The sequence below is a fragment of the Setaria viridis genome, chromosome 4, assembly GCF_005286985.2.
Source record: "Setaria viridis chromosome 4, Setaria_viridis_v4.0, whole genome shotgun sequence".
Classification (NCBI taxonomy): Eukaryota; Viridiplantae; Streptophyta; class Magnoliopsida; order Poales; family Poaceae; genus Setaria; species Setaria viridis.
The window spans coordinates 18,291,264-18,313,253 of record NC_048266.2 but is presented as its reverse complement, the minus strand read 5'-3'; positions in this window follow the sequence as shown (position 1 = coordinate 18,313,253).

The following is a 21,990-nucleotide window of genomic DNA, read 5'->3' as shown; positions in this document are numbered from 1 at the left end:
CTGTCTATGGAACTTGTTAAGGCTCGACAGTGGTGGTGTTCGTGATTAAGTGTTTGAAAGTACTAACCTCATACTCAGTATGGGATGAGGAAGCCGAGTACCGGATTGAACCTAAACGTGAGCGGTCGCCCCATTGTCCTTGGAACGGAGTTCCCCTGTGGCCGCACGTGGTGGCAAGTGTGGTCACAGAATGGTAGAGGCCGGGTCTGTGGAACCTGGCACCAAAGGAAATGGGCCCGACATGGGATAGGGAATTGATGGGGAAGTCCGACACAGGAAGCGACCCTCGGTGGTGCGCGGATGTCGTGAGGTTAGGTTCACCATGCATGGTTAAAGAACTCGAATCGATTCGTTTGCCTCTCACAGTTTGAGACTACTTGATCGCTATGCTACCCTGAGTAATAAATGAATCTGATGATGACATGGTCTTGATGATGTTATATATACCCGTTGGTTGGTTCTATGTTTTCTTAGAGTAAGTTGCCGACTTAGACCGGTTAATGAACCTAGAATCTAAGCTAAAACTTTGAAAGTAAGGATCTACATAGTGCTTTTGGCAAACAAACCCCTCAGCCAAAGAGCCTTGCATGTCTAGAAGTGGTGGAGTAGCGTACTCCCTGTCGGTTATGTCTTGTTGAGCTTAGTAGCTCAGCCTTGTTGTGGCTTTTCTTTTTCAGGTGAAGTCGCTGCTCCCGAGTCCGCTCCTATTGGCACTTGGCCGCCTCAACTCCCTCCGGGTTGGACGGTCGAGTGGGATCCCTCCTCGGACGGCAAGGAGAGGGATCACTGACGTCTTGGCTAGCCTCACCAAGGACGTCCGACCCCGGCGCTAGCTCCGCTGTTTTATCTTTCCACTGCTTCTGAACTTGTAAAACTCTGATATCGGTTTTGTTGTTAAACTAAATGGTCAAATTGTTAACTCAGTGGACTTGTTGTATTCTCTGGAAACGCTCACCTTCGTGTGAGTTTGCTAACTCGGTCTTGTCAAAGTGGTTAAATCGAATGAAATCCGATGGCATCTCGAGTTAACACGATTAAGGCCGAGTGTCGCATGTTAGGCGACTCAATTGTGCCTTGATTAGGCTAATCCGAGGTGGATTCGCCACAGTTGGTATTAGAGCTGACTCTCGCGGTTTCACGGGCGCGTGCGGTCGCAGTTGCGTAGGCATGGTGTGCATGGCTGGTGTGGGCCCAGAGTGGTCACATAGCATGGCACATGCACTGGCACTAGACACACGGACGTGGCCAAGAGGGGACGTTCCTGGCTTGGGGTTGACCGACGAGGGCGTCAGTCTTCTAAGGGGGTGAGTATGTGACATCCTGGCCCAAGGCTTAATAGGATTTGATAGAATACTCATACCAACAAGTTGCAACTTATTTTCCGAAAGCTCATCCTCAAAGAACTCCGGGGTTAAGCGTGCTTGGCCCGGAGCAATTTCGGGATGGGTGACCGACCGGGAAGTTCTTCCCGAGTGCGCACGAGTAAGGACAAAGTGCGCAGAAAAGACTTGTGTTGGTCTGTGAGGGAATTCTTGATATCCTAGAGAGCTTCCAGGTGTAAGTGGGCCTGGCCCTGGGGGGCGGGATGCCAGAAGAAGCTGCAAATACTTTCAGCTTATTTTCATCATGAGCAGGATTTAAGCTGTTCCAAACAGGATCAAGGTAAAGTAGTAATATGCTATATGAGGGATACGGGTACCCAATGGGTCCCCACCGACCAGGATACTAGCCAGACCTGAGAAGTGGGCCCGCCTGACCAGGGCGTGTGGGCCAAGGACATGAAGTTACTTGGAGTACATGTCAAGGCAACTAAGCTATCCAAATCTACCCGGATATCATGGGACGTGTATTGTAATCCGACTTAGATTACTTTCCATGTAAATATCGAGTAAATTAAGTTCAAACTAACTTGTAACTCTTGGTTGCCAAACTATATAAGGAGGCCAAGGGCGCCCTCCAAAGGGGGATCATCAGATCAAAATCATCAAGCAATACAATCCACTTAAACACAGGACGTAGGGTATTCTTCTTCGTAGTCCTGAATCTGTCTAAACCCTTGTGTCCCCTTTGTGCTCTCATGATCATATTCGAGTTCTTAATCTCGCAATCACCTTTGCTTACAAATCTACCACTTGGGTAACCTCCTTGTGGACTGCCGGGCTACAAAATTGGATAGTTGGCGTGCCAGGTAGGTGGGGTTGCGAGATCCATTTTTGTGACCTCGATGGCATCCTGCCCCAACGTTGTTTTCCCTGAGAGCATGAAGGACTTCCTCTCTAACCCGATCCAGATTCAGTTCGGGACCATGCGGGCGGATTCGGTTCTGACTACTTTCTCCGTCAACTCGGCCACTCCTGCCGACTCGGCGGCTTTCGCTAATTCGCCGACCTCTGGTGATTTGGCGGCTCCCGTTGACTCGGTGGCTTCCACCAACTCGGCTTCTGTTGGATCCGTTCTGGCAGAATAGGCTCTGCACCCAAGGATCGTCATGCCGCTTGCCCAGTAAGTTGGAGAGCTTTCCCTCTCCGAGAGGGTTCTAGATCTAATCTTCAGCGTCCGCCCACCCATGCCCTCCGACCTGATCGCGGGGTTAAATCGCATCAGCAGCACCATTGCTGAGTGCATAAAACTATCCGAGGTGGCGCTGTGTCCCCTTCGGTCTACGGAACTCGACCGGCAAGTACACTGCAAGGCTCATCCAAGTTTTCCAGACCCACCTGCACCCGCCCAGTCTCCAGACTATGGTGAATTCCAAGTGCTTCGCATTGTCCTGATGCCAAACTCTTATGAAAGCGACGATAAGAGGAACTCTTTCATGCAAGATCATGAAGCTTTCGTTGTCTCCATTAATGAGCCACATTACGATGGCGAAACGGAATCTCAAGAAGAAGGCCATAACGCCAAAAATAGGAACCGCGCAGAATGGCGCCAACAGGAGCAAGCAGGTGCCCAGCAGCAACCTATTGCTAACACAGATGCAGCAGGTGCACAATAGCAACTTGTGGCTAACGTAGATGCAGAAGGTGACCAGTGTTAGCAGCCACACAACGACAGAGACAACCCCAACCACGATGGTGGTCGGGACAGACGCAAGCGCCCCACGCAATCCCACAACCTGTTAGCTGACCTCGAGCAGACCGGTCACAACATCTTCACCACACCCTAGGCTAACCTAGGGGCTGCTGTTGCCGAGCTAGAAAATCTTCCAGATTTAGACCAAGTCCGACAGGCCTGGGCGCGACTTTAGGCTGCCAACACCCAGCTTGAAGAGAAGATCAACAATCGACGTGCTCACTCCCAATCCACATCATCCAGGCACTCCCGAAGCTGGTCTGGGCATAGCAGATCTGACCACCGTAGAGGTGACCATGCTAGAGGTTGGCTGGAACCAATCCATGAAGAAGAGGTAGAACAAAACACTGTCCAACCTGTGAGCCCACCAGCCAACAATGCTAACCCACAAGGAAACAACAATGATCCCGAATCCACACTCGAAGAATGGGGTGAAGACCACCACCTCCGTCGTATCCTCGGATGGAAACTCCTAGCTGGCGGTGGGCTTCCACTCGAGCAGCTCCTACAGACCGAGGAGCCCGCGATCGATGAGGGCCTGGATTCGCTCCTACATCATGAGGCTCTTCATCCATACTAAGGAAGGAGACGGAGCATTGGGTTGCACCATTGCCTCACGAGCTTGCGGTTTAGATCTAAACAACACTATGGTTTTGCTACGCATAAAGTTGCGCAACAGCTCAGGCGGTGGCAGCGCGTGTGCGAAGAGATTAGGGAATGTGGCGGCACAATCTAGGGTTCACAAATCGAAGGGCAGAACACTCAGTGAACTCGAGAAGGTGACACTGCGAGAGGTTGAAGATGCGAATGGCAACGGTTCTGCGCTCCTCGCGCTTTTCAAGGCGATGACGGCATCAATTACGAATGGAAATCGCGGGCCCTTCCATTAGCACTGCGCAAGCGTGCAGGGTGAAAATTGCAGACCCTTCCGTTAGCATCGTGTGCGCCTAACGGATTTTTTGGGACTTTTGTTGTGTTTTTAACAAGCGCTCCTATGGACTTGTTATCCATTGTCCTCAGGGACAGATACTCAATTATACTCGGCGTGCCTCTACGGCTCTATCAGTCCTCACCCATGGGGGCTGGGCGCCTAATTCTTCTCGACGCGCCGAGCTGGGCGTCTAATTCTACTCGGCGCGCCTCCGCGGCCCTGCCAGTCCTCACCCTAGGGGGCTGGACGCCTAATTCTACTCGGCGCACCTCCGCAGCCCTACCAGTCCTCACCCTCGGGGGCTGGGCGCCTAATTCTACTCGGCGCACCTCCACAGCCCTGCCAGTCATCACCCTCGGGGGTTGGACACCTAATTCTACTCGGTGCACCTCCGCGGCCCGACCAATCCTCACTCTCGAGGGCTGGGCACCTAATTCTACTCAGGCGCACCTCCGCAGCCCTGCCAGTCCTCACCCTCGAGGGCTAGACGCCTAATTCTAGTCGGCGCGCCTCCGCAACCCATCCAGTCCTCACCATCAGGGGCTGGGCACTTAATTCTACTCGGCGCGCCTCCACGGCCCTGCCAGTCCTCATGCTTGGGGGCTGGGTGCCCAAATCTACTCGGTTAGCCTCCGCAACCCTGCTAGTCCTCACCATCGGGGGCTAGGTTCTTAATTCTACTCGACGCGCCTCCACGGCCATGCTAGTCCTCACCCTCAGGGGCTAGGCGTTTAATTCTACTCCACATGCCTCCACAGCCATGCCAATCCTCACCATCGAGAGCTGGGCGCTTAATTCTACTCCGCGCGCCTCTGCGGCCCTGCCAGTCCTCATCCTTGGGAGCTGGGCGCCCAAATCTACTCGGTTAGCCTCCGCGGCACAACCAGTTCACAACCCTAGGGCTAGCATTCCCATCTCAAAACAATAGGCCTCCGTGGCCTCAAAAAACATAGGAAACAGATGCAAAAGATAGATTTTCATTTAGCTAAAATCAAATTCCCGACATTACATGTCACAAAGCGTGTGTGAACAGTTCCAAAATAGACGACATCCCAGGATAAGAAGCTACAATGTAGAAAAAGAAAAAGTGCAATACAAGAAAGCTGCGCTCAAGCTCCCTTGCTGGTGTCCTGTACAAAGTTGGAGGGTTCACGATACATCCTCCTCACGAGGATTCTTCTAGCATCGTTACCTCCCAACTCGATCGCAGAGACTGCCGACGAATGGAGCACCTGGGCATCCTTCATGAGAATTCTTCTAGCATCAAGAGCATTGGTGGACACTACTCCAATCAAACACTATAAGCTTCCAGCCAACAAGCATTATAACTCTAGCCATGGCCGTCCAAAGCGAAGGGTGGGTCTATTTATAGCTGGGCTGCTGGCTACCCTCCAAGATGCTACAGTAAACACGTGAAGATACATGACAGAGCCCCCCCCACACACACACACCAACGTGACTCCATAGTACTCACATGGCCCCCGGCCTTATCTTCAAGTACCAATAGATAGTAGTCCTGTGCAGGTGCTCTGGCGAGACAGTTTCCCCGTACAGCTGACAAAACAGTATCCCCGTGCAGCTTCTCTGACGAAGTAGCACCCCCGTGAACAAGAAGCTTTTGTCGCCTACCTATTATTGCTCCAAACCTTATCCGCTAAGATTTGGGCGTACACTTTTAGTCCGCAAACTTCTGTGGCTATGCCTGTCTCCATGCTCGGGCGCAGAGAAATGCTTCAACGAGTCTGCTTCATTTTTCTTTGACCATTGAACCGATTATTCTAATCGCTCCAATGCTCGGAGGCTACTCCTACGAAGTGCGTCTTGCGACGCCCTCCGCACCCATCACTCTGACCTGCCGAACGCTAGCATTCATCAACTCGGCACTCATCTTCGCTCTACTCATTGGCTTTGCGCTCGCTCGAATTTTCTTCTTTTGAGCACTGCGCAGCCTCTCCGTCACCATGACGACGTTGCAGCTTCAGCCAACCTGATTTCAAGTTTCGTTGTGACGACCTGAAGTTCCTATTCGCCTACACATTGCTCGGGGGCTTGAGGGATATGGCTACCTCATGGGTCCCCACCGACTAGGATACTGGCTGGACCTGACAAATGGGCCCGTCCGACCAAGGCGTGAGGGCCAAGGACATGAAGTTACTTAAAGTATACATCAAGGCAACTAAGCCGTCCAAATCTACCCGGATATCGTGGGACGCGTATTGTAATCCAACTTAGATTACTTTCCATGTAAATACCGAGTAGATTAAGTTCAAACCGACTTGTAAATCTTGGTCGTCAGACTATATAAGGCGACCAAGGGCGCCCCCCAAGGGGGATCATCAGATCAAAATCATCAAGCAATACAATCCACCAAAACACAGGACATAGGGTATTACTTTCCGAAGGTCCAAACCTATCTAAACCCTTGTGTCCCCTTTGTGCTCCCGTGATCACCTTCGAGTTCTTGATCTCACAATCGTCTTTGCTTACAAATCTACCACTTAGGTAACCCCCTGATGGACTGCCGGGCTACTAAATCCGACACTAGCCTGCTAGCTAAGAGAGATTTAATTCCTAATACCAGTCTCAGTGCATGATTCATCGTACTGTTATAAGACTATCATGTCATCTTTTCAATAAAATGAAACTGTCACTCTTAGTGCAAAGTTTCATTGCACAGTTTCATAGATAGCTTGCAGCATTTAATTTTTGCATGGAGATATGATGAAATGTATTTTACGATGAAACTATAACATCCTCAATGCAAGTTTTATTGAGTTTTATGGGATTTCATGAGGATGCAACTCTCATCTCCTCTCTTCTCATAATTAGATTGAGCAAAATTGTTGATGTGACATAGTATTTAATGTCTGCGAAACTCTTCATGACACCCCGGCCTAACACGGACGTTACCGGTTTAGGCTGACAGTCGCTGTGTTCCCTGGAAGAAAATTGCTGGGTACCGTGCAAATAAATGTGAAGACCCTGCCTCTCCGATCATTCGCCACCTGTCAAAGCAACAATTTCAAAGCGATCCTTCCGCAGACACTATACCGGATTCCCAGGCGCCGTTAGCTGTCGATTAGTACGTACGTATGCTGCCCTTTGGTCCGGCGTGAGGTCATGAAAGATAGGCTCCTGCCTGGTGAGGATGCTATAGACAACTGCTCTGTCGGCGCATCTAGCGGTTATTGGAGTGACCGCGTGAGGCTGTCTTGGACGCGAGTATGACAATAATGCATATGCAGTTCCCATGTCATGTAATTTGACCATTACGTACGTTTGGTTGTTCATGCTCTGTAGGCTTCTCGTGGCTGATGACCCGTGTGCATCCATCGAATGGTAAAATGCTCTGTAGTTCACGTTCCTCAGCTGGGTAATGCATATACAGTTCCCATGTCAAGTTTCTTAGCAGATTACAAAAATAGTCATACATAGAGAAGGAAACATATAAGTACTTAGAATGGTTATTACAGGTATTAAACTTCATCGATCTCTGCCAGCTCAGGATGCCAAAGGACAATAATAACTTCTCAGAGTCATTCTTAGGCCTACTACCCCAGAATCATCTTTTGGAGAAAAATCCAAGGAACAAACAAGCTTTAGCCACTTTTTGTTGGAGCACAAAGATCTGTAGAGGCCTTCTCAAATCTAGTCATTGCATTCAGAATTTGAAGTCTGTAGTTGGTTTCTGGCCGACGACACATCTCTCTAAGTGGAACAATATCCTACGTAAATAAAAATTAAAGTGTGCTGAATTCACTGAACAGAAGCTAAATGTAATACTAATCTAGTTTCAAATTTACTTAACCAAAAGGGAGCATAATTAGTCACATCGACATATTGTAAATTGATTAAATCTTTCAAATTTCTCAGTCACTGACAAATTTAATTACTTGGAGTGAAATTTTTCTATAAGAATTATTTATCCTTCCTAAGGGTAAATATACGTATATTAAATGTGTTTGCATGTACGTTTAAATTCTTGACAGGTGCAGCTGTCCTGTAGGAGAAAAAGATAAGGTGAGAGAGGAAAGAGATAAGATAGAGATGGTGAGAGAGGAAACATATAAGATAGAGATGTGAGGAAGCGAAAGAGAGACAGGAGGAGGAAGAGATAAATACCGAGGGCATCTGTGCTGGCGGGTGGTTATGTCACCCGTCAGCACAAATACATCTGTAGTGGCGGGTATGAGCTGGCCACTTGACCATTTGTACTGGTGGGTGGCAATTTTTCCCGTCAGCACTCAAAAATTAAGGTGCCAGCACAAATTGTTTCTGGCGTAGTGATAGATTAGTTGTTTGTAAGGGACCGTTTTCTTTATTTTCTCTCTTAATTACAAAACACTCAGCTCTCCTGCGTTTGAGGGAAAAATATTGTCAGACATAAGAAATATCTACATTAAACAGACTATTCTATCAGTAAATTCATCAGTGTGTAAAAGAGTCATGAGTTTTATGGGTCATGGCTAACCCAAGATCTATAAAGTGGTAAGCAAAGGGACGTGTACCCGAGTAATGGACTAGACAACGACATATTAATAAAAGATTTGTATCAGCACATGTACGCAAAACTGCCACAAGCGGGGAAACAAAAAATGTTATCACAGTTATCTATGGTAGCCTAGTGTTTACAGAGTTCTCTTTTAACACAATAATGTGTTGTATATTTAATTTGTGCTTAGAATCGTCTGTGATAAATGGAGTAATAATGAGAGCCAAACAGTTTTGGTAAACATCCAGAAGTTAAGAAATGTGTATGTGGTACTACTTGATTATTTCATACGGTTTTTGTTAACAATCATCCAGATGTCTTTATCACACACGGTTTCACTAAAGGATATGTAATAGGCATCCCACGCATTTCTAGCAGTGGTATACACAGGTGCAAGGAGCACAAATTAAAGTCCTAATAATGCAGGGGCTGATTTGTCTATTTGTTGTATGCATTTCCAATTTGTGATAAGATTGATTAGTTACTGGTGTTTGTCCTTATATCTATGGTAAAGGCAATTCAGTTGAAGTAACCAAAGAACACTTTTATGTCAATTTCTTATCCCACTTAATTCCATGCCTCCTTGCAGGTCTGTTGCACACAGTGACAAACAGAAACCACAGGAAACTGGAAGCAAATAGTTTTGACATGGTAGGGCCAAAACCTCACAAGCCCATGTAAATTCAGAGTGCAATCAGCATAAAACTTCCAGATACAAATAAACAAAATAATAAACTATTTTTGTTATAGCGTGGCAGATATATAACACATAATAATGCGCAATGCTGCAAGTAGGGGCTTAAACAATACCATGTTTTATACAATTTAGGTCAAGTACTTAACAAGTAAACTAAATCTCATGTAAACAAAAAATATTTAGTTCAGTTATTCCGTGCTAGGTTGTCAGGAGAAATTTTAAAGATGAAAATACCTGAAAACAAAGAATGTGATCCCCAGGAACTACAATAGCACATTGTCTTGTTTCATATGGAAGAGAACGTCGTCGTAAGCATTCACGAACATTAACCCATTCATCTTCCTCTCGTCCAAGTCCAGAGAAACGAACCTTCACTTCCTGAAACAGAAGCAAAACGTTTAGAAGCTAAATGGTATATGCACATGCAGTTACACCAATGTAACAAAAGAGTACTGATCACATAAATGTAGTGCATTTCATAAAAATGCTGCTGATGTATTTGCAGTCATTATCCGTAGTCTAATTGAAAAACTGATCAAACTATTAGTCAAAAACCAAAAAAAATTGAAACTTTTACAAATCCTCTCATATTAGAAAAATATTCTTAAATATTAGGAGCCCAAATTTTGAAATTAAAACTCTGTAAAATAAAAGTTACATTAACCTTGCCATTTTTTTATAATATATATATCAGAATATTGATTAAAGGTAAAATCCAAATTTAAGTCATAATTCATACTTAAAAGTGCGAGCACTAGTGTTGTGTCAGACTTGAATCTAGGTTAGCACGTTCCATCACTATGTACCCAACCAGTTGAATGCAATATATTATGAATCTCCAAAAAAATTGTACAATCTAGAACCAACAATTCACCATAAGCATACAAACTATTAGTTTTGAAATATTTTCATGCAAAATATTAATTCCAAAATTGTTTTCAGAATTTATTTTGATAAATCCTAAAATATCGTGTAATAACTTTATTTTGTTTGTATGGTGAGATAAATATTAACTCACCATTCTACTCCAAAATGATCTCCAAATTGGAACTTTTACCACACATAAGGAGAGACACAACATATGCAATGTAAGTTACTAGCAATCAATCACCTCAAGAGGAGTTGAGCAGTAGAAGATAACAGATTATTTTATCTGTCACACTATTATATTCGTGTTTTTCATGTAATTTAGTGATCTTGCTCTCTCCCGTCATGGTGTGTTCTCCTCAGTCACATAGACGTGGTAACCTACTACTGTTCTCGATGTGTGCTTTAGACACAAAAGCACATTACCATGCAGTGATTTCTACTTTATAGTGTTAGGCACATGCGTAATAGTGAGTATGTACACACATAGAAAAGGAACAAAACAAGAGCACACATTAACATGAGATTGTTCACTTCCTTAAGTAAAACCCCAAAAAAATTGAATATGATTTACGTTTTCTATTAACATTAAAATTCACATTTTGACAAACTCATTCAAGTTTGTTATTTCAAAACATTAATATGCAAAGGTAATGAATATTCCAATGTACCAATTGACAATAAAGGCAGTACAAAATTCTCATGGCACAAAATTTGCCTGGCACATATGAATATATAGAAAATAACAGCATAATTATTTGCAAAGTAATTGTATAAGGATTTAAAAAGTTTATGAGCTTCTGCGGAAAATCATAAGCATAGCAAAGAAGTATACAACCACATTTTAGCTCTCCCATCGCTCCTCTAAAAATCAAAACATTATAGGTTACAACTAAAAAGCAAAAAAAAAGAATAGTGCAAATATCTTCACACCTTCCTACCTAGCAGCAAATGGTGTGCCGAGCTCTGCAGAAAATGTAGCGATTTACTGTAGTAGAAAATGATGTGCCGAGCTCTGCAAAGCTTCTTTCATGCGCGACTGAACAAATTTCATGCACCGAAGACTAGCAAGCAGCAGGGAAGGACACATGCACAATTTGGTATTTTATTGTTCTGTATGAGTAAAACGTTTCTTTCTTAAGCAAGATAACCCTGAAGGATCGTGCTTTTACTGTTCACAATATGGTTTCCCATATGATGTTCGTGTTATTTTAGGAAAAGGTAGAAGCTAAAGGTGCTCGGTTTTCTTTTGCTAATGTCCGCCGCGGCACTGTCCATCGAGTGTAGCACTATACAATGTCCTTACACTACGGGAAAGCTAGAAATCGCCAAGTGTATTTTTTTTGCCGAGTATTTTTTCTCGAGCACTCGGCAAACAAGCTCTTCGCCGAGTATCAAGCCAAAAACACTCGGCAAATAAAAAACACTCGGTAAATCGGGGCTTTGCCGAGTGTCAAATAAAAAACACTCGGCAAACCACCCTCTTTGCCGAGTGTCAAAAAAAACACTCGGCAAAAAGGGGAGTTTGCCGAGTGTCAAAAAAGACACTCGGCAAAGAGGAGGGTTTGCCTAGTGTTTTTTTTGACACTCGGCAAAAAAATAATTTTTTTCCCTCTTTTCACCACGAAATTTTTTCTACTCCCCACATACAACATGTGGTACTCCATGTTAAATTTTGGTATATTTTTGGATTTATTTGCTATATTTATTTAATTAATTGTATTTCAAGGAAATTTTTGGTATAAGTCAAATTTGAACTGCAAGTGATTCAAATTATGGAACAAAATGAGTAGAAAAATGATATTCATGTTATTTGACCCAATTTGAGACCTGACCCATGAAATGAAAAGAAAATTTCGAACATCTTGTTCAAGAAACACGACCATGAACGTGTGGCAGTAGTATTTTTAAATTGTAAAAAAAACAAGCAAAGTCTTAAAATCATGAGATTTGTCATGATGTGATGATATAATACGTGGAGGCTATGGAAAAAAATTGAGAAGGTTTTGCACATTTCATCATGTACAATGATTACAAACCGAAGCATCTCAGAAGAAAAATATTAATTTTGAGAAGATTCGATAAGATTTAGAGTCGAAGTGACGGTCGAGTTTGATTTGACTACAAAACTTTTTGTATAGTCAATAGAGAACATATATTGATTCGTGTGAAAATTTGGTATTTTTTTGAAACTGTTGGATATTTTTTAAAATTTTTTCAAAAAAAATTTGCCGAGTGTCCTATGGTGGACACTCGGCAAATAAACCGTTTACCGAGTGTCCACATATGACACTCGGCAAACAGACGGCCCACCACAAAACAAAACACCCCCCCCCCCCGGCCCCCTCCCTCCACTCTCCTCTCTTCCCCGCACGCCGCACGCCTCCTGCCTCCTGCCGCCGCCGCCGCACGCCTCCTGCCGCCGCCGCCGCCGCACGCCTCCTGCCGCCGCCGCCGCCACACGCGCACCTCGAGGCCGGATCCGGCGGGCCCCCTCCCTTCTCCTCTCCTCCGGCGGGCCCCTTCCCTCCCTCCCCTCCGCCGCGCCGCCCCTCGAGGCCGGATCCGGCGGAGGCCATGGTGGGCGGGGGGTGTGGTGGCCCCTCGGGGCCGGATCCGGCGATGGCCGGCCGCCACACCTTCCCCCAGCCCCGCCGCCAGTGCCGCCCGGCGCTCGGCGCCCCCGGCCCCGCCGCCCGACGCCCCCAGCCTCGGATCCACCGCCGCCCGGCGCCCCCGACCCCGGATCCGCCGCCCGCCCGGCCCCTCCACCGGATCTGCTTCATGGCGTGGCGGCGGGAAGCAGTGGCAGTGGCTGGCGGCGGTGTGGATGGTGGCGGCGGCGGCGGCGGAGCAGGTGGCGGCGGCGGCGGCGGAGCAGGATGTGCTGGTTTGGAACATGATTTTTATTTTTTTCAATAATTGTTCGCCGAGTGTTTTCTGGGCACTCGGCAAAGTCTTTGCCGAGTGCCCGACACAAAACACTCGGCGAACCAGTGTTTGCCGTCAAGATTTTTGCCGTGTGTCGTTTGCCGAGTGTTACACTCGGCAAACGCTTTGCCGAGTATTTTTGGGGCTTCGCCGAGTGCCCCTGGCACTCGGCATCTTTCCTGTTTCCCATAGTGTTAGTCTTTTACGGCTTTGTGACACTGCACATGCTACTTTCAAGTGTGATATATACTTGCTAATTTCTTTACTTCATTTCTTCGCAAGTTTCTTCAAATTATGATAAGTTCACAAGATCCACCTGAATAATTTATTAATATTTTTTGAAAACTATTTTTTACTAACTTTATCTTTCATTTTTATATGAGCCATGCGCATAGCATGTACTAAACGTCTAAGGATCGACGAATTCTTAAACAAGGAAGTTATTATACGGCACAAGCAGTAGTTGATTTGGGGTTTAAATGTCATCAATTCAATTTTGGGTTCCATTTTGATTAATTTTTTATTTGATGTGATACATTGATGCGTGATGACTTAAACACATACACTTTTCTATTTTTACTTTCGGTTAAGCGCTTGATGCAAAGTGTGCATAGCACGGTAATCTAACTAGTTATTTTAATTGTCAAATCCAATGACGCCCCCCCCCCCCAACCACCCACCCACACCCACATACACACCCACAAAGAAACACCAATCACCTGACCTTGCGGAGGGTGAGACATGTAGGAGGAGCCTGCAGCATGCTGATAGCAGGCTACAATTGCAATCATGATCACTGGCATCTGCTCCTGTTGCTGAAGGTCAACCTCAATCTTTCAGGGAGCTTTCTCCTGTGGCTGATAGGTGCTCTCGTGCTCACTCCCGCACGCCGCTCCCCACCCCCACCACTGGTGACCACTCCGGTCTCGGCGTCCACAGCCTCCCGGCAGCGGCCATCCCGGTGCTGTTGGCCACCAACCCACAACACCCTCCCTGCTCCTCTTACCCGCTACCCTCTTCCCCTTCCCCCTCGTCCACCATGCCAATCTTAGATCTAGATCCAGAAAGCTCTTCAGCCACCCCTCCTCCCTGCGCGATGTCTGCCTCCAACAAAATGCGAACACCAAAGCCGGGCTCCTCCGAGGCGGGGCCATCCATCCCCTTAGTGGGGGAATCTGGGCCTACACGGCCTCAGGCTCCTCGGCATTCATCTCGCCCACCTTGTCGGCCAGGAGGTCTCCATCTCCGATGTTCAGTGAGGTGCTGCATGGCTCTAGGGTTTCCATCCCGGGACGGACGTCGTCGCCCTCGCCAGCGCTCCTTCGGCGACAGGTCGCGGCGGTGGTGTCACCTCCTGCAAGTGTGGCGCCCACCAAGCTGCCACCTTGCCACTAGAGGACATCCACCAGGTCCGCCTACTCACCGATGCGGGGCGCTCGATCCCCACCACCACTACCCAATCCGTCCTCATCCCTGCTGGGCAGACCGGCGCGCCTACCGGTGAATGGGCGGACTGGAGCCATGCTCTCTACTTTCCGCCTGGTTCCCCACCTCTCCGCCCATGATGTAGTAGATCCGCCCCCGCCTCTGCCTCCTCAAGGCTTCATGGTAGACACCAGATGCCAGGCACCCCCTCGGGATGAGGCGGCCCTCAACGAGGAGGAGGGCTGGGAGGTGGCGGGCCCTCGCAAGCGGCGGCCATCACGGTCCCCTCCCCGCCTGCGCCGGCAGGTTCCAGCGGATCTCGTCGGCCTCTGCTTCAATTGTTTCATTGACAACCACGTCATTGCCCATGCCCCACTACGCCTAGGTGCTTCCGGTGTCACGTCGTCGACCACTAGGGCGAGGACTGTCGGCGGCTGAGGGTACCGAGGCTAGCGCCGGGTGGTCGCATGATCACTGCAGGTCGCCGGGTCATGCCAGTCGATGGTCGGAGGGGAGCCAGCCAACCGCGGGTGGTTCCACATCCACCACCTCCATCATCACCAGATGGTCGTATGGTCGCTGATCATCGCTGGGTCGCGCCGCCTGCCGATCGGAGAGGGACTGGTCACCCACCACCGCCGTTGTCCTCCCTACCCCGGATGACTGAGCTACAGCATGGACCTCCACCACCGCGTCGTCAATCGCCACCCACCAGCATCGGCTCTACTTCTAATTCAACGGCGGCAGGTTCCTCTGCAAACTCCACGCCGTCCATGTCAGACTCCTCCCCGATTCGAGCTGGTGCTCCGGCAAGCCTGGTGCCTGCTGCCGCTGCCTCCCCTCCTCCAATTGGAGCACCATGTAGGAGGCCAAGGATGGAGCTTTGTGTCATCCCACGCATGGTCGAGGTGGTTGCCAATGAGATCGCATTGGAGTGCGCCTTGGTCACAGTGGTCATTGGGTCGCGGCCTGAAACGTCATCCGCAGACGTTCATGCATACTTGATGGGTCACTTTGGGGTCGAGCTAAGATCTTTCATGGTTCACCCTCACTACCCAGAGGATTTTCTAGTGATGTTCAGAGATGCCAATGCAATGATGCAAGTGATGCATGCCCAGGTGCTGGAGGGCGTGCTTAGGATCATTTTCAGGCTATGGTGCCAGGAGAACTGGCTAACGCTGCTAACATGGATTTTCACCTAAAGATCGATCTAGTCGGTGTCCCTGCACACTTGTGGCTTCGCAGTACTGCGCAGGAGATACTAGGCTCCTCCTGCAGCATTATTGCGATGGCCCCAGAGATAGAATCGAAGGCCACACTCAAACAGTTCTTCATTACGGTCGGTTGCATCCATCCTGGCCTGCTACCAGTTGAGAAAGTCATGGTCGCTCCTATCCCATTCGACCACCCGGACCAGCAGCCATGCCTCTGGTATAAGGCTGTTATAAACATTCTAGAGGTTACGGACTTGTGCTCACCCTCTGAGCACGGGCCTGCTATGGGCGATGGAGGGGATGTTTCGTTCAGGCCAGCCGGCTCTGGTGAAGGCAGTGGCGCCCGCAGCTCTGCCGGGGCCACTCTAATGGGCCGAGAAACACTTGCAGGGGTGCGCTTGGGCCCTCGATTCCTCCTCGCATGGGTTATGGTGGGATCGGTGTCGCACCTGGGGGAGGCGGCCACCACATGAGGCCCTAGGTCACCCAGGTCGCTACTACTGGCGCAACTACCTTCGGCGCGTCGGTTACCACCCCACCACCGCTTGCAAGACCACGATCATTCCCTGCAAGTCTTCTTTAGGGCCAACTCCTCCGTTCAGTGACGCCACTATCTCGCGGGCACCCTAGCCCCACCCCTCCCCTTATCTTCACGAGACATATAGGCCCTCCTTGATCAAACTCTATATGTTCAAGAAAGATCGTTGGGTCGATGAGCGAGAGGCAGATGACCCTATGTGCTGGGAAGCATCCATCCCTCCTAGCTGCGGATGCATGGGAGGACGCCCGGTCGTGAGGACTGTCCTCGTGTGCGCGGCCTTCAATAGGATTTTAGCATCTCTGCTTGGTGGGGCTGTGGGTCCATAGCCATGGCTGTCGACTGCTGCCCTCAAGACGGTCTCCTTCCCAGAGGTCGACGCGCCAGTAGGGAAGGAGCTAAGTTGCGAGGTGGATTCTATGGTCGCGACGCCACCTGCCGCAATGCCCACCCAGGCGTGCACGCTAGCTGCTACTAGGGGGTCCGCCCAAGCGGTGGAGCCCGATTTGCCTACCCCGGTCGCTAGCCCCGCTGTAGTGGATGAGGCAGACTTGTCCTTTGTCACCACTACACAAGGGTCTTCCATGAAGGGGCTTGGGGATCTTACTGCAGCTTTTTGTTCCTCTTTACAGAAGGAATGGCAGCAGCATGTGATCCATGTGAAGCCCAGAGGTTGATGTGCCAAGGCTCCCGCACCACATCCTTCAACCCTACATCGAAGTGGTTGCATCGCTGCACTGTCTAAGGGTGGGGGCACAATGCCGATCACAAGGGGGCAGAATGTCATCATGCGCCAATTGGGTTTGGTCAGGCATGACGAGGCTCCGGACTCGACCACTTTCTAGGAGTACCTTTGCCTCTTCGTCGCAGGGTCGTTTGAGGACCACTGCCTAGCCATAGAGGAGATGTTTGGTGGGAAGTTTGATGCGGCGATGCAGTGCTGCATTTTGGAGGATGATGATCTCGTGGCGGCATCGAAGGAGCTTTTCGTAGAGGAACAGTGGGTTGATGGAACGCAGCTATCTTGAGCTGTGCTCGTAGTCGCTAGGTCACGTTAAAATGGTTGTAATGAATGAATGATCAGCAATTTGGAATGTGCGGGGCCTAAAGCACCATGCACGATGAACGGCGGTTCGGGAACTCGAGAGGTCGGAGAAAGTATCTTTGCTATATCTTTAAGAAACTAAGCTTGATGTTGTATGTAACAAACTTATGTTAGGTTTGGATTTCGATTACTTTGCTCTCCCCGCTATTGATACACGTGGTGGAATCTTGGTTGCTTGGAATGTTAATATCTGATCACTTTCTTCACCTATTATAGGATCCCACTCGCTATCCATCAAGGTTGCGCCGCGAGGTTCACCAACCTCTTCTTGGTGGCTAACTACAATATAGCCCTCAGGGTGGTGCCCACAAGGTCGAGTTCCTCCAAGAGCTACGATCACTCCGCCCATCTCTAACTGGCCCATGGGCTCTTTGTGGTGATTTCAACCTAATCTACCAAGCCTCAGACAAAAATAATGGTCACCTTTCTAGGCGTATGATGGGTTGCTTTAGAAGGTTTCTTAATGATCTCGAGTTATCGGAACTCCATCTAAACGGTCGTCTCTTCACTTGGAGTAATGAGTGCACACACCCAATGTTAGAGCGTATTGATAAAATGTTCATTTCTAACGAGTGGAAGGTGTATTTCCCGCACTCCTACCTGCAGGCGCTTGCTACCAGGACCTCTAATCACGCCCCTCTGCTTCTCTAATTTGACGACGGTTTCCACCCCAAGCGTCGCTTCCGTTTCCAGGCTTTCCAGACTCAGTTTGATGGCTACCTAGAAGCGGTGGAAGTAGCTTGGACAGGGTTGCACCCGGTGGCGGATCTGCTGCGCACAATTGACCACTTGTTGCGCGAAATAGCAAAGGGGCTGAAACGGTGGAGTGCCAAGGCGGTCGGCAGCATCCGCACACAGATTCAGGTTGCCAAAGAGGTCATTTTTGGCTAGAGGCCGCACAGGAGCACCGGTCGATCTCAAGGGCGGAGCAGGCGTTATGGCGCTTTCTAAAGATGCGATACCTTGGACTTACATCCCTGGAGCGCACTATTGCGAGGCAGCGATCCAGCATGCGGTGGCTCCATGAGGGGTGGCTCCATGAGGGGGATGTGAACACTAAGTTCTTCCACTTGCACGCAAACCAATGACGGAGGAAGAATCACATGGCATCACTACAGGTCAATGGAGTCACAGTGCTAAATGAGGAGGACAAGGCAGCAGTAGCATTTAACTACTACGAGGCAAGCCTAGGCACTTGTCACAACAAAACAGCGGCAGTTGACTTCAGAGCACTAGGCCTACCACTGCTTGATCTTTCAACACTGGGTCACCCTTTCACTGAGCATGAGATCTGGGAGGTCATTAAGGACCTCCCTCTAGACAAGCCTCTTAGCCCAAGCGAATTCATAGGTCACTTTTATAGGTCGGTGTGGTTGATCATTAAAGGCAACATACTTGGGGCATTTGAGGCCCTGTCATCGATGGACTATAGAAATTTCTATCACCTTAATGAGGTGTTGCTTACTCTCCTTCCTAAAATTGAGGAACCTATTGAGTAGGGGACTACCATCCAATTAGTCTCATTCACAGCTTCGGGAAAATATTTTCAAAGGCTCTTGCAAACCGTCTCGCCCCTCATCTACATAGCCTAATCTCACCTAACTAGAATGCTTTCATCAAAGGCTGCCAAATCCAAGATAACTTCCACTATGTCTTGGGCACTGCAAAAGCATTAGCGGCCAAGAGGATACCGCAAATCATGTTCAAGATTGATCTCACCAAAGCTTTTGACTCGGTGAAATGGATTTTCCTTCTTGAGCTGCTATCTACAATTGGCTACCCAAGAACTTGGACTAATTGGATTTTGACTCTACTTTCCACTACTAGCATGAAGGTGCTACTTAATGGTGTTCCGGGTAGGTGAATCTGTCATACTCGTGGGCTTAGGCAAGGGGGTCCGCTCTCCCCTATGTTGTTTGTTCTTGTCATGGAATGTTTCAGCGCCATGATTAAGTTAGCCGAGAATAGGGGCCTGCTTGAGCCCCTTAGGCCGGCCACGATTAAGCAGAGAACTTCTCTTGACGTGGATGATGCGGTCATTTTTTTCTCACCGGTCACACAGGATCTCGTACTAATAAGAGAGAACATGTCCTTGTTCCACAAAGCTTCTAGCCTAGAGCTAATTACACTAAAAGCAAGATCTTCCCCATACACTGCTCGGAGGACCACATTCGAGTCATCATTGACACGTTGAGCTGCCAGGTCTCGGCTTTTCCTTGCACAGATTTGGGGGTGCCCTTGTCCACCCATAGACTGCCTAAATTTACTATGCTGCTGGTCGACAAGGTTGCTAAGCACCTCCCAACTTGGAACGGGAGGATGCTCAACAGAAGTGGTCGTTTAATCCTAGTTAAGTCAACCCTATGCACAATTCCCATCCACATCTCTTTGGCGATGAAGGTCGCACCGTGGGCTATCCAAGCTATCGAAAAGTTCATCAAAGGGTTTCTCTGGTGCGGCACGGAAGTAGCTGCAGGGGGTAAGTGCGATGTTGCTTGGGTAAATGTCTGTTGCCCTACAAAATTGGGAGGACTAGGGATCCCAAACCTCTAACTTATGGGCTTCGCCTTACAGATGCACTGGCCTTGGCTAGCAAGAACGGATGGAGACAAAACCTGGTCAGGCTACAAGTTCAAAGAGGAGGGGTTGGCCAAGGCATTCTTTGATGCCTCGGTAACAGTGATGGTAGAAGAGCTCTCTTTTGGATGGATCGGTGGATCAACGGCTGTTCTATCAAAACTTTGGCCCCCGACCTTTGGCATGGTGTTCCAGCCCATATCAGAAACACTTGTACCATGCAGGAAGGCCTGTTTGGTCGACGTTGGGTCCGTGACATCTCACGTGCGCGGAAAGTGCAAGTCGTGGTCCAAAATCTCCGGGTTTGGGATTTAATGTGCCTTAAGCAGTTGAGTTCGGACCCAGATAGGTTCATTTGGAAATGGTCACCTTCCGGCAATTTCTCTTTGGCTACAGCATACCGCACCCTCTTTCTTGGTCGCTCTCAATTGTATGGTGCCGATCGCTTGTGGAAGGTGCAGGCACCAGAGAAATGACGTTTCTTTGGTTGGCTAGTATTGAATGGTCGTTGTTGGACTTCTAACCGCCAACGCCGGTATGGTTTGCATGATAGGGACGAGTGTGCGCTTTGTGCTCAAGAGGTCAAGACGATGGACCATTTGCTCACAGGATGTGTACATAGCCGTGAGACTTAGTTTCGTATTTTACGATACCTTGGTGTACAATGGTTGACACCTTAGGTCTCGAGTGGTGGATGCAAGTAAGGAAAAGGGTAGCTAAGGTGCAACGGAAAGGCTTTGACTCTCTTATTTGGCTGGTCACTTGGTTGCTGTCGGATTTATAAGCCCGACAGTCCACCAAGGGGTTACCCAAGTGGTTGATTTGTAGGTGGAGGTGATTGTGAAACCAAAAACTCGAAGGTGATCACTAGAACAAAAGGGACACGAGGGTTTTAGATAGGTTCGGGCCTTCGGAGAGTCATATCCTACGTCTTGTATGTTGGATTGTATTGCTGGTATACGATTGAATTTGTTGGGTTGCCCTCGGGAGGCTCCCTTGGCCGCCTTATATAGGTTGACGACCTAAAGTTACAAGTCGGTTTGAATCTAACCTACTTGGTAGTTACATGGAAGGTAATCTGAGTCGGACTACAATACGTATCCCACAATATCCGAGCTGATTTGAACTATCCAGTTGCCTCATCTTGTACTCCAAATAACTTCATGTCCTTGGCCCCTACGCCCTGGTCGAGCGGGCTCACTTATTAGATCCGATCAGTATCCTGGTCAGTAGGGACCCGTGGGGTACCCATATCCCTCAGTCGCTTTGGAATGAATGGAATCGTCGAGTTCACGAGAGGGCGGCGCTTCAACCGGTGGCTTTGGCACCTTTGGTGCTGGAGGAGGCACAATGTTGGGATCGCGGTGGGTTTGTTAGGCTTCGCTCTCTATTGCGGCTTAGGATTTAGTTTTGGTTTTTTCTCTTCTCTTCTTCTTCATTTAAGGGCCTGTTTGGCAACAAGGTGTTAAAATTTAACACCCGTCACATCAGATGTTTGGATGCTAATTAGGAGTATTAAACATAGGCTAATTACAAAACTAATTGCACAGATGAAGTGTAATTCGTGAGACGAATCTATTAAGCCTAATTAGTCCATGATTTGACAATGTGGTGCTACAGTAACCATTTGCTAATGATGGATTAATTAGGCTTAATAGATTCGTCTCGCGAATTAGCACAGGGTTCTGCAATTAGTTTTATAATTAGCTCATGTTTAGTTCTCCTAATTAGCATCCGAACATCCGACGTGACACTGTTAAAGTTTAACACCTCGTATCCAAATACCCCCTAAGTCCTGTTAGTTGGCTGGTGTATCTTTTTTTTTTTCAGCCCTCTCAGCCAATATGTAACTGCACAATTCTCTTCTTCTTAATGAAAAAAGCGAGCTTTCTCATCCAGTACATGTTATTGGTCCTAAACACCCTCACGCTCCCAAGAGCATGTTCTCCCCTCGCTATCTTGGCCTAACACGAGTAACACTTGTCGTGAAACCAACTGAGAACCTGCACAAGTACCTCAATCCAAATCCGAGTTTCCTCAGAGTAGGAATTCGAAATCTCTAAACATCGATGAGAATCTGGCCGGTGCGTTCAGGTGAGGCGCTAACATTGGGGTGAGCTCCTTGACAAGGACGTGGTGAC